Below are 23,612 nucleotides of genomic sequence, written 5' to 3' on the forward strand. Positions count from 1 at the left end.
GAAGATTATATATTCTCAAAAATAAGCCGAATGGTGGTGGATCTACGATATATTGGAGGTGCGAAAATCGTGCGTGTAAAGCTCTGAGAATCCACACAGATGAAAATTCGAATTCAAAAATAATCACTCTTCTGCTGCTGCAGAGGTAAATGCAAGGAACAGAGTTTCAAATATTAATGTTAAGTTTCTTTCGGGTCAATTATCACTAGTGAGATTGACAATTTCAACGACTAGGAATTGTCGCAAATACCTCCGTTTGCCCAGCTTAATTAATAGCAAGGTTAGACATTGGACGCAAGCTGGTTCCAGGTATCTCGCCGCGCCACTTTACAAATGTTGGGCTTTTCCATTCCAACTGAGGCACAAGAACGCGAGAGACGAACTCCAGACTGAGGCAGCTTAATAATGGTTGGATGACTATAATAGATGAAGCTGATATTAGGCGCAAAGGTCTTTTAATCCAGGTCTGGCTCTCTCCCCCGTTTACTTCGTGTTGCCAGTGACGAGGTTCACCTTTCGACAATTTACGTGAATAAAACAGAACTTTAGCTAAACAAAATCATTTTCACTGAAAATAAGGCATAGCTGGAGGAAACATGAGTGGGGTTTAATTAATTTAGAAGGAAAGAAATTTTTTAATTTGAATGAAAGTCGTAAGTGTCAAAGAATACAGAGGAAGAAAAGTAAGTCCTGGATTTGGAAGTAGAAATGGAAGGAATGTTCATTGCACTGTAAAAGCACGAATACTGTTTGATATTCCTTCTTTAATTTTGATGATTCGACGTAAAGAACAAATGTCCAAAGCACACATACAAATAGTCACACACGTATATTCCCACATTTTCTGTAAATTCCTGTAACTAATTAATAATTTATGAGATTTATGTCGATGTACTGTACATCTCATTTTCATATCCCTCTGTTGATAATTGATAATTGTTTTATATTTCGGATGAAAATATGCAAATCTATATGCGTAGTCATGCATTAATTTTTAAAAATTCTCTGTAATTATAGAGAGGCGGGACAACTTTTCAAGAGATTATTTAATAACAGAGGAAAGATTTTGAAGTATTTTTAACATAGTTTCAGTGTGTGTATGTGTGTGTGTACGCAGATGTGGTTCTCACATATACATGCATTTATATACATATAACCTTGATACATTCAACATTTTGCCGTTGCATCTTACAACTGTACGAAAGAAAGAACAGCTGTCATACATTCTTAAGTTAACTGCTGTATCGTCGAAATCTTCCACATTCACTTACACTGAAAGCTCATCATCGCTCGTCGAGCACCTTATGCTACAGAGCATTTGATTCCTATCTTAATGTCGTCTCGAGGTTTCGGGATACTGAGGCCCTTCCTTTAGGAACATTCTCACTTTACATACCAGCACTGTGTAGGTCTTCCCTTCTTCCCCCTCTTAATACTTTTCCTCAGATCTATCGTTCGTCATTCGTCCACTTGGCCGGACCATTTTCAAACCACTCTTATTCCCACTTTTCACTACGCCCATTTTTTGATTGACCTTCCTATGTATCTCCGCAAAGATCACCCTTTTCTTTCTTCCTACACCACAGTTGCTACAGAAACAGTTCATCTCAGCAGCGCCAACGTTTGTTTTTCGTTCGCAGTTATCATCCACATTTCATCTCCATGAAGTGTGCAAATTCTTTATATTTTTTGTATTTATTTTTTTTTTTAACAAGGGAACGGTATTCGAACATTAAAATACGCAAAGTTAAGGGAGGTGTATCAGGCTTAAGATATCTTTGATACTTTTCACCATTTTCGACCTGCGTTGACTAACTGTCGATAACAGTAGAAAATGAAAATGGAACATGTTTACGGCCTTACTAATCAGCGATAGAATAAGACGCTATTCATTGACTATTGGGCGAGTCCTAACTCTGAAACTTACAGTGGCACTAAGTGACGACTTCAAATATGTCACAGATCGTCCGGAAGTTCAAATAAAGGTACCGTCATGCTGCCTATCTGTTGTGCTTGCAGATAATGTGAGACACATTGTAGTTTTCTCTACTAGGACAGCAGGAGCTTTATAGCTTCTGAAGAAATAATGTTAGAGCGAATAATAATGCAGTATGTCTGTTGCTTTTCGTACATAACGCAAGCATTATGACTACAGATTCATCAAGAGGATTTTGGGGATTTTAGACTAACAATCTGAATTTGTAAAAAAAAAAAAAAGAAAAAACAGTTATTTGACAAAAACAGTTTCACAAGAAAGGTATGGGAGCCACTTGAACATTTTAGAAAAAAAAATAAAAGTGGAAAACTTCTGAAAGTCGTTAAAAAAAAAAAAAAAAAAAAAAAAAAAAAAAACATTCGTCTGGCTTTGAAAATGTCATAGCGAACAAATTTAAGGTGACCGCTTAATATCAAAGGGGACCCTTCAGTTGTGTGGCTGCTACCAAAGGCCAAACACCCAGTGACAGAAATCTCAGCTTGGCCTCAAAGATCGTACTTTCTACATGAAGTAATTGTTCCAATTTGAAAAGTTGACTGCATCTTTCTTTTAATGTATATCTTGTAAGTAACCGAATAAAAACATTATAAAAATATAAAAATAAGCTTCAAGAAAAAATATTTGAATACAAGTGACTACCTGACATACATCTATATAATATATATATATATATATATATATAATATATATATATATAGGATATATATATATATATATATATATATATATATATATATATATATATATATATATATATTATATATAGTATACGTATGGGCCTGGCCCTTGAAAGAGGTTCCAATACGTAAACAGGAATAGTTGAGGGAAAAAACAATGAATTACTTGAATATACCGTAAAAGGATTTATAGTGATAATTTACTCTAGAGGAAAAGGTTGCCAGAAACTCAGCTAATTACTTTACATCTATTTATTTACAACAAGAGGCCGTTACTGGCCTGGAGAAAAATTAAATGCAGTGTGTCCACACGTGGGGACCCATATATCTCTCACAAATGGATAGCTGGATAAAAATGTGATTCATGTAATAAAAGCTGGGTTTCGAAAATCTTGCGGTAATGCAGTACTTGCAAACGAGAGACTTGGACACGTGACTCAGGGAATCTGGAAAAGGATCCCAGATTAGACAAGATAAAAAGAAAAGGACTTCTTGCACAAGTTCACGATTATTCAGTTTCTCTAACACTGAGGGGAAAAGGAAACTCTAATTTTAACTGAGGTATGCACTGAAGACTTAGTCTTTACAAGTCACGAGAGGAAGCACGTGGCCCGATGAGGACAAAGGGCTTTTGATGTAGTTTAGGGATAAAAGTGAGACTTGAAAATGACATTAGCAAGAGTCGTATGGTAGTAAAAGGTGATGTTTGGAGTTTACACTTTCTTAGAAGTACCTTAATGACTTGAGGCTTGGACCTGGGTCGTGCTCTGAAGATAGTCCCACCGCGTTTGGACAGAGAGCTGACGTCCCATCAGAGGAGAGGCTAGAGGCACGTCTGCCTCGCTTTTTTGCAGTAGCTTCTGACTGAGAGATGCTGGTTCTCTGGGAATCACGGGGATTCCCATATACCGCCTCGGGCACTGCCTGAAAAGCGTAAACAACAGCCAGCAAATTGGGAAGGAAATAGGTCTTATTGTAGAAGTCCCTAAAATCCATCTCGAGGCCTAGCTACTTGTGACTTGCCTATCTCATCCTAAGCTTCCGTCAGACCGGAAATTCCTTCCTAGCCTTCCTACGACGTGCTCTCTTCCCAAAATCAGTTGCTTTAGGAGAAAACATGGCTTTCATTCATAAACTCCAATTAATTCAATACTGCTGGAAGGCGAGGGCGGGTCAATAAACGTAGCAATTTATAAAATATATATATATATTATATATATATACTATTATATATATATATATATATATATTATATATTTATATATTATGAAATTTGTAATAGCCACAATGCCCTCTTAACTTCTCAAATTCTTTGTTTTTTTTTTTTTTTTTTTTTTTTGGGGGGGGGGGAGAGTTGATGAGTTACGCTTGCCCCTACAAAGCCTTGAGCTCCAACGTCAAGAAATTTGAAGAAATCATGATATCCAGTAGCAGGAAACGAACCGAGATACCATAATCACGAGGAGGTCACCTTACCGACCTGACCACGAGAAGGATAAAAGTAGTATTCCCTCTCGTACTACATATAACTGTCGGTTTCAGATATATATATATATATATATATATATAATATATATATATATATATATATATATATATAGGGTATATATATATAATAATATATAACATATCACATTACCGTGATTCATATACATATATCGAGCTACATTGTAGCTCGATATATGTATATGAATCACGGTAATGTGATTTGACTTCAGCGCGACAAAGTATTTGAGGGTGAGAGACGACATAAATCTTTTGGCCTCTCGCGGTGGTGGGGTGGGAGAGCTTCACTGACGAGCCTGGATTTGAATGTACCTGCGTTCGCTCCAAGTACAGGTAAATCATTATCTAGGGACAAAATTCCCCTTCGGTTAAGCATATATGAAAATATATTAATTCGAGGTAGAGCGAATTAGATATTAAAGGACATTGTAGCTCGATATATATATATATATATATATATATATATATATATATATATATATATATATATATATATATATATATATATATATATATATATATATATATTAGAGCATGAATAGACCTATCTCTCACCAATCGTAGCCAAGTGGGGCATCTTTTTAGGCTGAAATATATATGTACAATCTACTGGTCATTTTACCAGACACATATGGCATTGTAATGTTTGTTGTTTTCCAAGGAAACTTGAGTTAAACGATTTTTTTTTTATCTTTCTTAGGATAAACGCCACTTCCGTTTACATTGCCCCATGAGGCGCTCTCTCTCTCTCTCTCTCTCTTTCTCTCTCTGTCTCTCTCTCTCTCTCTGTCTCTCCTCTCTCTCTCTCTCTCTCTCTCTCTCATCGTCTATATGTATATATATATATATATATATATATATATATATATATATATATATATATATATATATATATATATATATATATATATTTGTGCGCGCGTGTGTGTATATGTGCACACTTAGGAGAAATTCTTCACTTGGATAACTAAATAATTTTCTGTCTACGTTAACAAAAACAAACTTTTGTTCGTTTTATGCTGATAAAAGTACTCAACACATTACAGAGTACTTGCTTCATAACTTAAAATACTCTCTGAATCCTGTATTATATTAATTATTACAGATTTTTTATTCCCATTCTCATCATTTGCCCAAATCAAAATTGGACCTTTACATGACCCAAGGGCAGCTTGGATTGGACGTGAATTCTTTCAGAGAACAGGCATCGTAGCTCAAAATCTGTGCCACATTTAAGACTAGCAATGATTATTTTAGCATATTTTTTTAGGTCTGTAGTGCTTTCTAAAACTAAATAAATTAATTGAGAAATTTTCATTTGACAACCCCAACTTCCCACCCTTGCCCTTCCAGAAAAGACGAGGTTTGGCAATACTATAATACAGGGCACTCCTCAGGATGCAAAGTCAAGGCTGTAGGTTTTTGAAAGGCAACCAGTCTAGTGCTAATTAACTAAGCTGATCTGCTTCGTGTGGATATGCAGCACCTGATGTGGAGGTGTTCCGCACGGGGTTGTCCTTTAATTTAGTATTGTATCAAAGGGATTGCAGAGCGTATCTCTCCATGTGCTTCACCCATGAAAATGGTGGGTTCAAAATAAGAATTCAGTTGTGGTATTTGAAATACTTTTATAAAAGATTTTATTATTCCCTGTCAGAATGATTGACATCCGTCATCCAATATCTTTCACCATGCGTTTCGCAAATAAATTTTCAATTTGTAAATAATAATTTGAACGATAATTTCTGCCATATTCTCAAAATTAATCTCATGGTATATAGTGCATCTGGTATCGTTTTAGTCAGTTATCTTTGTATGTGTATTGTCTACGAGCCAATAACGTAAGATGAAACAGTATCCACCTGCAACTTCTAATTCTAGTAATAAAATAATTATTATTACACCCGCTAATGAAAACAATAAGGATTTCGCCGTTTTCCCTGGTGTAGAAATCATCAAATGAACTGGGCGGCTCTACAGACAAATAACAAAACTGCGCTGAAGTTAGCCACGGCCCGGGGGTGGCCTGTCCTATATAACGTTGTCATACACACGATAAAAACTACTGAGGTTAGAGGGCTGAAATTTAGTATGCGTGGTGTTTGGAGGGTGAATGATCAACATACCAATTAGCAACCCTCTGGCCTCAGTACTTTTTAAGATCTGAGGAGCGGACAGAAAAATTACGGACGGACAGACAAGCCCGTCACATTAGTTTTCTTATACAGAAAACAATAAAAATGTACCGGTAATTTGTTGTTGTTGATTGATAAAAAACTTATGTTATGCCATTTAAAGCGACAAAAAAATCAAAGATTCTTTGGACATAATGAACACTTTCTTTAAAATTAACATGGTTGTCAAAGTATCGTAATCTTCTATCCTTGACATTGTGTGATAAAGGATCTATCACGAGTAGTACAATTAGAGAAACCGCTGTTTGTGTTTAGTACTCTCAACAGACAGGGGAAACAGCTCTTAGGAGGAAAAATAAGAAAAACCGATGGGGACTCTAGATAAAACCATATTACATTCTCTATCACATATTTGAGGAAACCATTCAGCAGGAGTTTTGTTTTCATTCAGCACATGGCCAATCAGTTTATCTGGAAACTGCGGCCCATATCGTAAATAGAATTTTTTACGTATGTATGCGTATGGAGACACTGTGATGTGTGTGTGTGTACACACACACACACAACAAAACAAACATAAAATATATATATATATATATATATATATATATATATATATATAGATATATATTACTATATATATATATATATATATATGTATATATTATATATATATATATATATTATTTTATATATATATATATATATATATATATATATATATGTGTGTGTGTGTGTGTGTGTGTGTGTGTTTATGTATATATATACATATCGGATTCCAGGTGAAGATAAACGAACGGCAACAGCAGGGTCCATAAAACACATAAACAAGGCCTAGTTTTATTCAAACGAACGTTTCGCACTGTTCTCATTGCATTATCATCTGTAAAGTTAAGAGGAAAAAAGGTTATTATTAAAAGATTTAAAAATTAGCATTATTTAAAAAGGTTACAGTAAAACAGACCCAGTGCTCACCAAACCATTCAAAGGAGAAGGAGGAGAACGAATGACCAAGATTTGGCACCAACCCTGACTCCATTTATGCTAGATAAAGAGGAGAAGCGGAAACTTAGAGTTTGAAAGAACAAAAAAGAACAAGCCGTTTGATGTATAATGATTCAAGGTAGTTAGCTGATCACTATGGCTCGTACCACCAATATGGAGAAATGCTTTTTAGTTACTTCAAAATTTTACTATATGGGCATGGTTCTTTATGTTAGAAAAAATCTGGATTACTCCAAGTTTCCTGGGCCGGTTTCTAAAACTGTATCCCATATGGCTACAATATCTCATCTGCAGTACCTGCGACAAGATCCAACATAAATACCAGGGACATTCCGGGCACTTGACATTTATAAATAATGGGGATGGACCTATGAAGGTCTGCGTTTGTCCTTGTAGTTAAAGAATACACCAATCTTGAGTGGATTGATTGGAATTAACTGAATATTAAGACATCCAAATTCATGTTCAATTATTTGTTTAAGTTTGAATGCAAAGTTGTTGTGAACGGGATTGTGCAAATTATTATTTTTTTCTATGGTACATCATAAGAGGGTTGTCGGGTTAGAGAAGTTGTATTGACAACACCTGTTAAGGGGTAGGCTCCACTTTGGGGGGTGGCCCGATCGTAAAAAATATTTGAAACCAAAAATACACTAATCAAGACAGGCTAATGAAATTATCAGGCATTATTAGCACTATAATAACGCTATTCTCTGTGAGTGTTATCATCCTACAGGAAAATTAATGATTTTTAATTAAAAAAAATGTGAAAAAAATGCAAAAATTCCGGGCCCCTCGTACTGAAGGTTATTTGGTGATTGGTGAGAAACTACAGTCTTGAATAGAAAATTCGGTGTGAGAGAATGTTGGTATATCCACCTGGAACATGCACAAAAAAAAATTATCAAAATAGAACGTAAATAAGCACGTACCATCAAAAAACAAAAAAAAAAGAGCAACAACTTCAGGTAAGTTCAGCGAAAGCCCCGGCGAAATCGCAGGCTATACCTAGGAAGAAAAATATTCAGGAAAAATTCAAATCTCGATTTAGGGACAAAACCTTTTGAGAGTTTGTAGTTAATATGTCACTTGATAGTTCCTAAAACATCTAAAAATTATTATTTATTTAGACAATCAAAGAAAAAAACCACCCCCACCCCCCTTTTTTTTTTTTTTTTTTTTTTTTTTTTTTTTTTTTTTTGGAGGTGGGTTTTTCTTTGATTGTCCTAATAATATAATTTTTTAGATGTTTTTAGGCTATCAAGTGACATAATAACTACAACTCTCAAAAGGTTTTGTCCCTAAATCGATTTGATTTGAATTTTTTTCCTGAATATTTCTTCCTAGGTATAGCCTGCGATTTCGCCAGGGGCTTTCGCTGAACTTACCTGAAGTTGTTGCTCTTTTTTTTGATGAGGTACGTGCTTATTTACTGTTCTATTTTGATAATTTTTTTGTGCATGTTCCAGGTGGATATACCAACATTCTCTCACACCGAATTTCTATTCAAGACTGTAGTTTTCTCACCAATCACCAAATAACCTTCAGTACGAGGGGCCCGGAATTTTTGCATTTTTTTCACATTTTTTTTAATAAAATCATTAATTTTCCCTGTAGGATGATAAAACTCACAGAGAATATGCGTTATTATAGTGCTAATAATGCCTGATAATTTCATTAGCCTGTCTTGATTAGTGTATTTTTGGCAAATATTTTTTACGATTTTTTACAATCGGGACCCCTCCCAAAGTGAGCCTACCCTTAATTACCTTAAAACCAAGTTTTTTTTGACAAGAATTCTGTGAGAAAAAAATTGATTAAAAACAAAATCTCATTATGAAAAAGTTACCAACTCGAATAATATCAAAGAGCCCTATAAACTAAAGTGTAGATGGAGTTTAGTTTAAAATTCTTTAACCATAAACTATAGAAGTTATTAGCAAGTCCAGTGTATGTGTTTTTCCGATACACAGACGTTGTAAAATCACCATTGTCTCTGCTTACATTAATATCCAGAAAGGGTAGACAATTGTCGTTTTCTTTTTCCATGGTAAACTTTATATTTCGATGTTGATTATTGATATATTCCAGAAACATCTCACTTTGCTAATGCTCCTTGAATAATATAAGTGTCATCAACATATCGTCTATAATAGACAGGTTTACATATATGTGGACAATTAGTTAAAAAGTTTTCTTCTAAAAAAATACATAAAAATATTGGCGAACATAGGCTCCAATGGGGAGCCCATGGCAACTCCATCGACCTGCGAAAAGAGTTGACCATTAAAAACAAACAATGAGTCTTGCACAGCAAGCTCAAAAAACGTCTTAAAAAGTTGTCTATTAAAACCATGAAAAACTGTATGATCATCATAAAAATCTTGTCTAAAATAATGTTGATGGTTTCATTCAGAGACACATTTGTGAAGAGATTCTACATCGAAGCTTGTCATGTGATGATCACCATCTTGAAAAACTATTTTTTTCTGGAACTTTTTTTAAGTGAAAATTCGTTGTAAGCAATTTCACTGAGTAATGAGACAAGGTAGGGCTGTTATAGGCTGCCATAAAGGGTCTAATAGGAACTCCTTCCATATGTACCTTAGGGAGTCCATATAATATACAAAAAGAAGAACCTGTCACAAAAAGTTTCTGGTAAGTAATTTCATCCAAAATACCTTCATTTTTCAAATTTCTAAAAAATCTATTAATTTTGTCTTCTCTTTTGTAAATGTCCAAGAAGTTTGGTTCACCATGCAATCAAAATTTAGTGTTATTAGCAAGAATGTTATTAACCTTACCAATATAATCTTGTTTATTTAGCAGTACCACACCTTTTCCTCTGTCTGCTTTACTAATAACCAAATTATCCCGTTGACTTAGTTTCAGTAAGATATTCAAATCCTCTTTCCTGGAGAACGGGGTCCAAGATACTTTTAACTTGGTATAAGTCTTATGTAAGAGAAACGATAACTTTTGTTGTAAACCACTTAAGTCATTGACCAAATTTAAACCCTTGAGTCTCTGAAAAAGCATTTTGAAAAGAAAATAGAAGTCTACACACACACACACACACACACACACACACACACACACATATATCTATATATATATTATATATATATATATATATATATATATATATATATATATATATATATATAGATATAGATAGATATGTGTGTGTGTGTGTGTGTGTGTGTGTGTGTGTGTGTGTGTGTGTGTGTGTAGACTTCTATTTTCTTTCAAAATGCTTTTTCAGAGACTCAAGGGTTTTAAATTTGGTCAATGACTTAAGTGGTTTTCAACAAAAGTTATCGTTTCTCTTACATAAGACTTATACCAAGTTAAAAGTATCTTGGACCCCGTTCTCCAGGAAAGAGGATTTGAAATATCTTACTGAAACTAAGTCAACGGGCATAATTTGGTTTATTAGTAAAGCAGACAAAGGAAAAGGTGTGGTACTGCTTAAATAAACAAGATTATATTGGTAAGGTTAATAACATTCTTGATAATAACACTATATATATATATATATATATATATATATATATATATATATATATATATATATATATATATATATATATATATATATATATATATATATATATATATGCACAAATATATACGTGAACATAAAGTGAGGGAAACTATTCGTGGATGGTTCGTCACATACGTTTTAGGGAAAAATTTTATTTTTAAGACGTAAAATCTGAAACTTCATTATCTACTTTAACACAAGTTGATGTAATCATTACAGTTTCGACTGAATTTGTAAAAGCATACCGTACCAAGTAATTACATTTGCAATGCAAAAAAATAATAATTTGCTTTAAATTATATGAATTTCAATATTGAATTTCAAAATCCGTTTTGTATCAATGTTGAGCGGCTGGAAATTAATATCTCCACTTTTTCCGTGTCAGAACGGATGACAAAGTTGATATATGTTATCATTTTAGTCATATAATTTAATCAGCTCGTACTTCTAAGCAGAAAATGTTCTATAAACATTTGCATTTCAAGGCTTCATTTATCCGTGATGCAAAATTTTAGATTAACCGGTGGTTTCCCTCAAATCTGCGCTCGACCAACTTGGCGCACGTTGTCAGAGTAGTCTGAGATAATGGGGGGTTGGGGTCGGGGCGGGAGGGGGATGAGGAGTAGGATGAGGAGGAGGAGGAGAAGGAGGAGGAGGAGGTTAATGAAGTGCATTAGGCACTGGATTGATAGTCTTTTAATTATCAGTTTTTTCTCGCAGGTTTTTGAAAAATGTAACATTACAGTCCCTTCAATTAGTAGTAAATAACCTGTAATATAATTTCAATGATTAGTTTTACCTCATTCGATTACTGCATGAATATACTTACTACCCTTTTCGGGAAAGAGTGAAAAAATTTAATTTTCCACAAAGTTTCAATTCTTTTTCATCTGACAGAGATGAAAGCATTTTCTTAGGTGTACTTTTCCCTTCGAGTGGTGTATGCGTACTTTTGATGGACAATGGGATTTTTGAAATACGTTTTAAATCTTTGATTGGTGTTTAATGAATAGGCTTATCTTTTGAGGAGGGCTGATTCCGTTCGGCTTAATTGTCTTCCTTTACCGGATTCCAGTGAATACCATCTATGGAGAGGGAAATGGTTTCTAAGATACTTGCATTTTCCCCCTTTGTTCTTTATCTAAAGAATCGCCGAATTGCTATTTTTTTAAAGAACAGTCGAATTGAGTGTTGCAAAACCTATAAATAAACATATCAGATATTCCACATTACTTGAATGGTAAAGCATTATCTCCAGGGTCTTCCTCACATAATGAATAAGAAATATGACACTTGTAACTCGGACATGCTCTTGGCGGAGGAAAAGTGAGGTTATCAGGTCCTTCCCCCTGTCCCCTCACCATAGCTGACATCCCGTGCGCACATCTATCTTACTTGGAAATTTAATGATGATGGTTATTTTCAAAACTCACCTCACCAACAAACGACGTCCTCTAAACTGCATATGTTTAAAGAATATTTTCTGCTCAGACTGACTTTTTCTTTCATTTCCCAAAATATTTGCTCAAACTCGTATTACACCCTGTATGTATGTATATATATATATATATATATATATATATATATATATATATATATATATATATATATATATATATAGATATATATATATATATATATATATATATATATAATATATATATATATATATATATATATATATATATATATATATATATATATATATATATATATATATATATATATTCCAACAGGGGTTCCAGCAAGACAACAGCTTACATGATCAGTTTATTAAAGAGACGTTTCGTGCCCCAAAACATTGGCACATCATCAGTCTGGAATAAAAATTTATTCTTTTTAAAAAACAGTAAAATAAAGTACAATCCAAAAACAAATGAATTATTAAAAGAAGCTTATAAGTATTAAAAGACTACCTATCAGTTCAGAGAACAAGAGCAGAATGACTAGAAACGTGAGGACCGACCAAACTTCACTTCAGGCCAACGAAAGGGGAGTGGCAGAGACGTAATTGTTTAAATTAGGCGATAGGTGTTTAATGTAAAGTGACTCAAGTGTTGTTAGAAAGGATAGAGGTCTGCAAATAAGTATGTTGATCTTCCACCCCCAATCATCAAACACGCCGAATTGTAACCCTCTAGCCTCCATAGCTTTCAATTTATTTAAGGTGATAGTTAGCCATAATCGTGAGTCTGGCAACGCTTTAGGACAGACCACCACCGGGCCTTGGCTGAAAGTTTCACGGGTCACGGCTCATACAGCATTATACGCTGTACTAAAGCTCCTTCGCCACATTTTCTGTTTGTTTTATTACCTTAACAATTTCTATACGTATATATATGTGTATATATATATATATATATATATATATATATATATATATATATATATATATATATATATATATATATATATATTCCCTCACGCTACACTCATAAAATTTCCTTACTAACGATAATAGTTAGGCACATTAATAACTTCAATAAAGCTTGTGGCATCAGCCATTCAAGCCGTAATTGGTAACTTGGCAACTCTCTCAACTTTACCCAGAGGGTTCTCGAAGGTGTGTGAGAAGTTGATTATGAGTTTCCGAGAGGAAAAGGATTCTTTCAGCTATATGGGCCGGTTTCCAACAACGTGTTTAACACGCTATTCACGTCAAATAGGTGAACCTTAGCTTTTTTAGGACAATATCTGAACATTTTGTTTAATAAACAAAGATTCGTAAATCAAAACCTAACGAAATATGCTTAGTGTTAATTCATAAGAATTTTTAAAGTATCAATAGTAGAATTGCCAAGAGTCGAACGTAACTAAAACGTTAGGATGCGTGAATTAATAAGATGTTAGAGCAACAAAGAAAATGTTCTTCCTTCCATTATATTTAGCTGACAGGGTATTGTTGGAATAATGAGTTTTTCATTCTGATATGTTTCTTTATCACCGCCATGATTAGTGCTGTCATTGTAAGAATTAATATTCTTGTTATTTTACTCTGATTATTATTCACGACGTCAGCCTTACCTCCAATATTAGTGTTTAGAATAGCAAACACACACACACACATATATATACATATATATAATATATATATATATATATTATATATATATATATATATATATATATATATATATATATAAATATTATTCAATATAGCAAGAAACCTTGCTTGCTTGAAAATATCATTAAATCCACGTAAGAAAGACAGTGAAAACCGGGACTTGCAACAAGTACTTTCGTAGTTTATCCTACATTTTCAATTTCACACTGAGAACAAACATAGTTTACAGAGCCAAGTTCCAGTTTCTTGATTCGGGCAGAATGTTCTCCAAAAGAAATGACAGGGAAAGAGGATCAAAGGATGGAAAACCAGGGTGGAGGTCCATATTCCTGGTGGACGTGGGGGCTTCAATGAATACAGTTTTCCAGAAGATTTCTTATCTGATAATCGTTGGCCTTGCAGGTTGTAGATGAATTACCTCAGTGAATGGCATGGTCTGTCGTAAGCCAGTGATCTGAAATGCCACTGTTTATTAGGCCTTTTTAATTTTGGCCAATATAAATCTTATTACAATCTTTACAAGGGATACTGTATAGAATATTGTTTGAATTGGGCGGACTATTCTTAATTTATATATTTCTTAAAGTATTGTTATATTCAAATATTAAATTAATATCAATAGTTTATAGAATCGGCATTGCTGGTTGGAGTGTAACTTATATCTTTTTTGCCTTATTCTTATTATGAAGGATAGCATAATGAATCTTTTTGTCAATAATTTTGAAATTATCGTCTAAGAATTCAAGACTACAAATTCTAAATGCTTTAAGATACCCACTGGCAAATGTTGATATCTTAATTTGGAAAAAATGAATATATAACAAATTATTTGTTGGTTTCCTATATACTTTAAAAAAAAAACTGTAACTCCGCCCACCACTACTCAATTTTGTATATAAATCTCTGTCAATTATGTTTGAACTCAGTATGAACTTGAAAATGTAGAATAAACTACAGAAGTACTTGTTATAAGTTCCGGTTTTCATTCGCTTTTCATTCGCCTTTTTGTATTGATTTTATTATATATATATTCTTATATGCTGTTGCTTTCGTAATGCATACCATCCTCTCTTTAACAGTATGAAGTTTTGTAAAACTGTTTGCACTATTTTCAGATTCCTTATTTAGCTTAGAGTTAGTATGTTCTAATAATGTATGTTCACATTTCCCATAATATTTTTTTCTTCAGTATACTGCTGACTGACAAGAGGGCTTATGGAAAACATTTTCCCCTTCTTAAATCCTTTAATTACTATGTTTAATTCTCTCTCTCTCTCTCTCTCTCTCTCTCTCTCTCTCTCTCTCTCTCTCTCGACCTTGTGACTGCTGTGAGAACCTTTGTTCTAAGTACAGCCAGTCAGATGCTCGCCCGAGACACGTAATCACAAACACCTGGATGGAGACTCAAGGAAAAAGTTTGGGCGACTCACATATTCATACGGTTGACCCGGGTCAAAGAAAACGGAAGAGGAGCGACGACACTGCCATTGGTGAGAAGAGAACTGTAATCCTACCAAAGGGCATATAATGCCTTACAGAGGAGCCCACCAAGAACGGCCAGAGGCCAAGAATGGCATTGACTCTTGAGTTAGAGGCACTTTGGCTCCAGAGACTGAAGCATCTTTCCCTTTGACTCCTTGCTCCCTGACGGTACCATTCCCATGACTGCTTGACTTTCCTTGTTAAGCCCAGTATTCCTTATAGTGAAGCCAACTTTCCTACAAGGTAAACTGCCCTCGTTCAGAGTTTCTTATCATTCACGCTGTCCGCATTCTTTCACTGAATTTCCTTTTCATTTTCAAGAGCAAATTTTCCATGCTAGACCTGACTTAATCAGTGCAGTGTTTTTTTACTATTATTCTTAATTGTATGCTGTGTTTACTGTCTCTATATCTTTGTCCTTGGCCCCTTCTGTGCGCTGCATCGATCTTCTCCCTGATCACGCTGTTTTTATCTGCCCTGTAACCTCTTGCACTCTCGATTGCAGGCGGAGACGCTAGCTGTGGATCCTACCATTTAATTGTGCTTTGATCTGTCGTGGCCCAAGCCACTACACCTTATTTCTCAGCGCCATTGAAGAAGGGATTTTCTCCCCCACATTTCTCAAAGATATTTCTGTGTCCCCCCTAATGTAGTTTTTTGCAGGACCCTGTTTCACCCGCTCAGTTTAATTCCCCATCCGCTGTTGTGTCTTAATGTAAACAAGATTTTTTTAAAGTGTACCTAAGCGTTTATCTGCAATAATTCCCTGTTGAGTAGAGCCTCAGCTTTTTCTTACTTCTATTGTTTGGCCCGTAACCCCATCAATATAAATTTTGTATCTACCTCTCCATAGAAAAATTTCCATATGTTTTATGTATGTATATAATATATATATATATATTTTTATATATATATATATGGATATATATATATATATATATTATATAGATATATATATATGTGTGTGTGTGTGTGTGTGTGTGTGTGTGTGTGTGTGTGTGTGTGTGTTTTACCTCTGTTTTTACCTCTGTTTTTATATTTTCCTCATATACCGTTTTCCCTTCGTGGAGGAGGAGTGTGCCAGAAGGGCTCAAGATTTTCGGTACAAGAAATTCATAGTTTTCTTAGGTTTTAGTCACTTAGACGTGATCTGTATCTCAGTCGATTTGAACCTTTGTTCAAAATACTCCCTTTTGTTCCACAGCACTCCTCTTCATGCATTCATATTACGGATATACTTTTGCATCATGGATCCTGTGTAGCGAAGGTGTGCATGTTTTTTCGACGACCACTTCGCAGTGATTAGAAAGTCTTTGAACGACATTACCTTTCATTAGAGAGATGCTGATGCTTTCTGACATTCAAGACTGTAAAAGGGATCCTGGGAAAGAGGGCAATCCTACGGCGAGTTGGCAGTTAATTAATGGCATTGATTTAAAAAACAGTTAGCAGCAGCGATTTAGAAAAGTGCTTAGACGACATTACTGGCCCATAAGAAGCTGTAACCTTGAAACAACATTTGCCAGTGATTAAAGAAACGCTCAGTTGACATCGCTGATTCGTGAGAAGCGATGCATGCAATTTTAGGGATATAACTGTATGCTGCAAGAATGCATGCTGAATGACAAACTGTGTCGTCACTCAAAGTATGGCTTGTTTGTTATGTTCTCTCTCGTGCTTAACGAGAGAGACACGGGGCGAAAGGGCATAGAGTTATTGCGAAGACTTATAGTGTCGTTCTCGCTAAAATCTGTGGAAACTTTGATAGACTTCAGTGCACTCTCGTCATCACTAGACTTATGCAAATCAAGACTCCATAGCATCACTATTCCAGAAATAAAAGCCAATCAGACAGAGACGGGAATCACGGTCTTCACCACGCACTTGCAGAAAGCCATGTCACAGGACGTGCCCTTCGGAGTACGAGGAATGCCCATGCTAATAAGCAGACCCACCAGCAAGAAAAGGAGACATGCCGACAATTAAAATTCAGCAGCCATGACGTCCTGTTTAAAAAAAAAAAAATCGACATGCATTAATAAAAACACTGCATGTCAATTTCTAATTTCGTCCTGAAAACGTCAACTAAGAAAAGTAAATAAGAAAGAATTTGAATCATTTTTCTTATTCCTGAAAAGCTTGTGCTTGCCTGAAGAGAAAAAATATAGGCTGATTTAAAGTTTGCTAATGAATGATATCTGCGAATAATGCTATTAACTCAAAAGAAATATATATATATATATATATATATATATATATATATATATATATATATATATATATATATATATATATATATATATATATATATATAATTGTGTGTGCATGTGTGTGAGGGGGGGGGAGGGGGGGGGGTTGTGGGGGGGGGGGGGGGGATATACGGACTCTAGGCAAAAAAAAAAAAAAAAAAAATCCAAAGAATAAGTAGCAAATAAACAAAAAATCAAACTATTTTAGACCACACAGGCTGTAAGAGATGTTGGAACCTAAGTACTTCTGTACTGAGATTTCCCTGGGCAGGTTGCCGCCTAATATGCCAACTAATATTGCCATATTCCCGGCCCACCGTGAATCACTGGCAGTATTTCATTGGAATTACTCCTTCACCTAAATATGGTTGAAATGATAGACACTTGAGGGCGTGTTTTCATTGAAATAAACTGGCTCACATCTGTCATAAGAGACTAAGCCGAGTTTCTTATAAAAACTATAAAGTTTTGAACATTCGTGAATAACGAAATGTTGCAAATCCTTGAGGGCTGCTTCAGGAGCAAGAGCCGTGCCAGCGCAAGGCTTACTCTTAAAATAGATTGCAATCTCAGCCATCAGCTATCATGAAGGAAATGACAAGATTTCGATTCTAAGCACAGAACCTGAATTCAACATGAATGTGCTGAGCAGAGTCAAAGTTAATCTACATCTCCCTCTTAAATGTTTGAATGAATAACCCCCCCTCCCCCTCTCTCTGTAACCAAATCCAAAAGGCATAATATTTTCGAATCCTGGCTGGGTCAGTTGCACTCATCATCTATAATTCTTTTTCGGTGTAAGTTTAAATTGGTATTTGGTGGATTAATGAGTGTGTATAAAATATCGCGTTTGCATTTGTCATTATAGGTGCATTCGAAACCTGAAAATGACACGTTATTTTACAATAAATATTGATATCACATGATATTCTTACAGGTAAATGCACCGTAGGAGGGTAGTCCAGTCAGTGCGGTGCACTGTGGCATTGCTTAAGGTTCTTGTAGCATGACTTCGGGACCATTGCTGCAACCCCTTTCGTCCTTTTACTGTACGTCCTTTCGTATTCTTTATTCTTCCATCTTACTTTCCACCCTCTCACCTTACAAATGATTCCCAGTATAACTACCAGGTTTTCCTCCGTTTACAACTTTCAAAACCTTGTACTGTCAATTTCCGTTTCAGCGTTGAATGATCTCATAGGTCCCAGTGCTTGGTCTTTGGCCTAAAAAAATTCTATATTCAATTCAATAATACAAATAAATGTTATGCAAACAAACGTCCGCTTCATCCTTAACCATGACTCATTCAAACTCCGAGGTGAAAGAGAGAAAACTGAGAAACATTACTTCTCGTGGACCCTACAACAACATATCACTGGAGTTTAGCAGCACTGCAGTACCATATTGTGCTGGATCTGGGTCTATCAGAAAAGAAAAGAAATGGGAGAACTTCTAACTGATTTTGTTATTATGCATGATTCCATCGAATAGAGTTTCCTTCGACTTTACATGGCACACTTTTGTTGAATAAGTTGCATTTACAGTTACATTTATGTTCTACTGAGTTATGCACTTTTCTGGATTACCTTCTTATTCATATGTTATTTTTTTGGGGTAGCGATAACAAGGCATGAAACTTCTATCTACTAACAAATCAAATAAATTGATGATGAGTGAGTGTGAAATCCTCTGTAAGTCTAAAAAGTGATATGAAATAGAATCAGTGATGACTCATGATTGAGGTAATCTTCCAACTACGGTAGTTGAATGACTTTAAGTTGAGATCTTTTTAGAAACTTAAAGTTTTGAACAAAAGAGGCTGGCTCTGATAACTTTAGCGTTCTTCCTTGCGTTCTGGAGTTGATTAGAGAAGTTTTTAAAACGTATAGTTATTCAAGATCACATTAATGCTCTATAAACTTCCAATTTACGTTCCAAAATTTACACTATCCAATTTAACTATCAATTTAAGTTCCTTTTGTTCTGTTTTTTTTTTTTCTTATGTCCGGAACTTGGAAAGTTTGAAATACATCCTTGTGCCCCATTCTAAAAATAAAAATTCATCAAAACATTACGCAATGCTCTTCAATGTCAAGCAACTTCAATATAAAAACAACTATTATCGTGAACACTAAAATCAACTGGATGCATCAGCAATGCCGAGATCGGTTAGAGTTAATCCATAGAACAGAAACAGAGCACAGCATAAAAGCATATTCCACCAGGTTTATTTGTTCTTTGGCAAATAAGCTCTCGGCTCCATCGCTCACCCTTCCAGACTCTAATTCCAAATCCTCAGCGCCAATCCTCTTGCAAAAATCCTCGCCGGCCATACCTCAACCAGACACCTTACACCCTGTAGCAGTCAGGGCTGGATATTTGAATATCGCCAATATTCTAAAGTCTTTTTCAAACCGGGATGTTTTTCTATGGGGAGCTTTCTATCTTACCCAAAGTAAATTCACGACTATAAACCATAATCGGGCTTTGCGCGAGTATTTCTCTACAGTTCCCAGTCTTATTTCAGATACCTGAAATTGTTATTTCATTCCTCTCATTTATTTATTGTCGTCACCTTAAATTGTTAATTGTGATACTTTGGACTACTTATACCTAAACCAAACTGTATAATAACACATTGATGTAGTAATAATAATAATATAATAATAATAATTAATTATTATTATTATTATTATTATTATTATATTATTATTATTATTATTATTATTAATTATTTTATTCCATTATTATTATTATTAATTATTATTATTATTATTATTATAATAAAGCTAAAGTGACTTCGGTTAGCATTTATTTCAATGCCAATAGTATTGAGATTGCAAACCGATGATTTTGTTATCACTATCAGACAAAACATCTCACTCACCCTGCTAAAACAACAAGAACTTATAGTATAAATCACAGTCTCAGGCACTTCATGAACTTAAAAAACCTCAACAGCAATAAAACGACTTCATTATGCACACTGCATTGCTCACATCTGTTTTGATATACTGTCAACCTTCTATATTCTCAAAGATTACTTCCACCACACCTACCAAGCTTTCCCTGTGGTTCTCTCTCCAAACCTACTAAATATTCTTTGGTTTAAAAATCTTAAACCCTTTCAGCAGACAGTCTTCGATCTCTCCTCCATCCTACCAGTTATCTGATTAAATACTTACCCCCTTTTTGGTGGACAATCTTCTGACCTCTCTCAGCAGCCTACCAGTTATTCTTGTTAAACACTTTCTGCCAGACAGTCCTCTGATCTCTTTCAGCATCCTACAGTTATTCTGAATTAAAATGCATAAAAAAATTTTGCCCGACATGTTCTGATTTCTCTGTTCATCTTAACGATTATTCTGAGCTAAAAAGTTTAAACCCTTTTTGTCAGACAGTCTTCTGATCTCTCTCAGCATACTACAGTTATTCTGGATAAAAAAGGTTCAACCCCTTTCGACAAACAGTCTTATGATCTCTTTAGGTATCCTACCAGTAATTCTGAATTAAAAAACACCAAACACTTTTTGCTAAACAGTCCTCCAATCTCTCTCAGTTTATAGTGGTTATTTAATCAAAAAGCTTAAATCCTTTTCAGCAGACAGTCTACTAATCTCTCTCAGCTCCTATTCGGAGCGTTATTCGGAATTAAAAAGCTCAAACACTTTTTGCCGCACAATCTTCTGATCTCTCTCAGCATCCTACCGGAATTCTGAATTAAATACCTTAACGTTTTTGCAGAGTCTTGTGATCTCTCTCAGCATCCTAAAAGTTATTCTGAATCTCTTTCAGCATCCTACCGGTTATTCTGAATAAAGAAACTTAATCCTTTTTTTCGCCAGACAATCTTCTGATCTCTCCCATCATTAAACAGGATATTCTGAATCAAAAGCTTAAACTCTTTCTGCCAGACAGTCTTCTGTTCTCGCCTCCATTCTAACAATTATTCTGGTGAAACACTTATACCCTTTCTGTCAGCAGTCCTTATAATCTACATCCTGCCTTCCTTAATCAACATCTCTCTCAGCTTCCTACCAGTATTCTAAATTAAAAAGATTAAAATTTTTGCCGAGTTTTCTTTTTATCCTCTCCTCAAAGCTTCTTAAAAACGATTACGAAAATTTTTGAAAAAGTTTTAAACCTTTTTTGAAAGACAGTCTCATCTCTCTCAGTATCCTACCAGTTATTCGAATTAAAGAGCTTAAACCCATTAAGCAACACAGTCGTCTGATTTCTCCTCAATATATACCCTACCCAGTGGATTACCTGGATAAAAAAAAGCTTTTCTACCCCATTTTACCATACAGTCATCTGGCTCTTCTTAGTGTCCTACCGGTAATTCTGAATTATAGAGCTCAAACGCTTTTTACCAGACAGTCTTCTGAGCTCTCTCAGCATCGTACCAGTTAATCTGAATAAAAATGCTTCCACCCTTTTCACTAGACAGTCATCTGATCTCTCTTAGTATCCTACCTGTAATTCTGAGTCAAAAAGCTCATACCCCTTTGGCCAGACATTCTTCTGATCGCCCTCAGCTCCTACCAGTTATTCTGAATCAAAAAGATTAAACCTTTTTCACATATAGTCTTCTGATCTCTCTCAGCATCATGCCGGTTATCCTAAATCAAAAAGCTTAAACGCTTTTTGTCAGATAGTCTCATGATCTCTTTCAGTATCCTACCGGTTATTCTGAATGGAATAAGCTTAAACCCCTTCCGCCAGGCAGTCTTCTGATCTCTCTCAGCATTCTTCTTACCCGGTTATTTCGGCTGAAAATACTTAACTTTTTCGCCAGACAGTCTTCTGATATCTCTAAGCATCCTTCCCCCAAAGGTACCTCATCTGTCACCTTGTCTTGTTGTGCAGGAAAAGGCATATTAAAAAGTTTTTCCCTGAATTGTATGCCTGCTTTTTCACTTGAGGTCAGGGAAGCTGGATTAAGATTTATCTTTCGCTTAATACATTTGTGAAACCGTAAGACTAAACATTTCATTATTTCTTCAGCAAATGTGAAATCTTAATAATACTAATATTATCATTATTATTTTTTCGGACTTGAATGATAGGGCTACCATCATCAAATTTTCATAAAATACCCGTATTCTTTGTTGCAATCCGAATCATCTTTTCAATAAAAGGTCAAACGTATTTGAAGAGACATATCATCATACTTTTATATATTGAGAAATACTGGGATGTTATGAATTTGATGCTAAGTACATACAAACAAGTAATGCATATAAAATTGGTTACAAAAAAGTAAGAAGCGAAGGCTACCAAAACGTCCAACTATGTTTCCTCAACACTTTACACCAAGAAGCATTAGAAATAAATTCGTAGGGACAAAGACGTTATCAAATCCGCATAGGTCAACACATCACACTTATAAAAACACATGTTACCATTTAACTATAGTAATTAAGTTATACTGAATAAATTGGGGTAAATCATTAGGCGCGACTCTGCCTTGTACATAATTTCCAGTCCATTTAATAAGAAGTAAAAAAACTTCGGCGCAATCGAGTTTTCTGTACAGCATGATCATGGCTAAATTTAATCTTACATAAGATTTTAAAACTACCGAAGCTAGATGGCTGCAATTTGATATGTTTGATGATTGGAGGGTGGATGATCAACATCAGTTGCAGCCCTCTAGCGGACGGACAGACAAAACCATCTCAATAGTTTTCTTTTACAGAAAAACTAAAAATCAGCTTCACCAACTGACTGGATTATCTTGAAGAAATCGGTTAAGCAGTAGCTCAGTCATGGTTATTGTTTCCACATATCTTACTTCATTATGTAATTGCCTTCCGAAAGTGGATTTAATATCACCATCTTAACTGAATCTCTACCTTGTCCTTCCTCAACCTTTTATTCTTTTTCAGTAGATAATGCAGTTTCTTAGACTTAAGATCGACCTATTGAGAGTTTTGACCTCTATTCTG

Source organism: Macrobrachium nipponense, chromosome 16 (genome assembly GCF_015104395.2).
Source record: "Macrobrachium nipponense isolate FS-2020 chromosome 16, ASM1510439v2, whole genome shotgun sequence".
NCBI lineage: Eukaryota > Metazoa > Arthropoda > Malacostraca > Decapoda > Palaemonidae > Macrobrachium > Macrobrachium nipponense.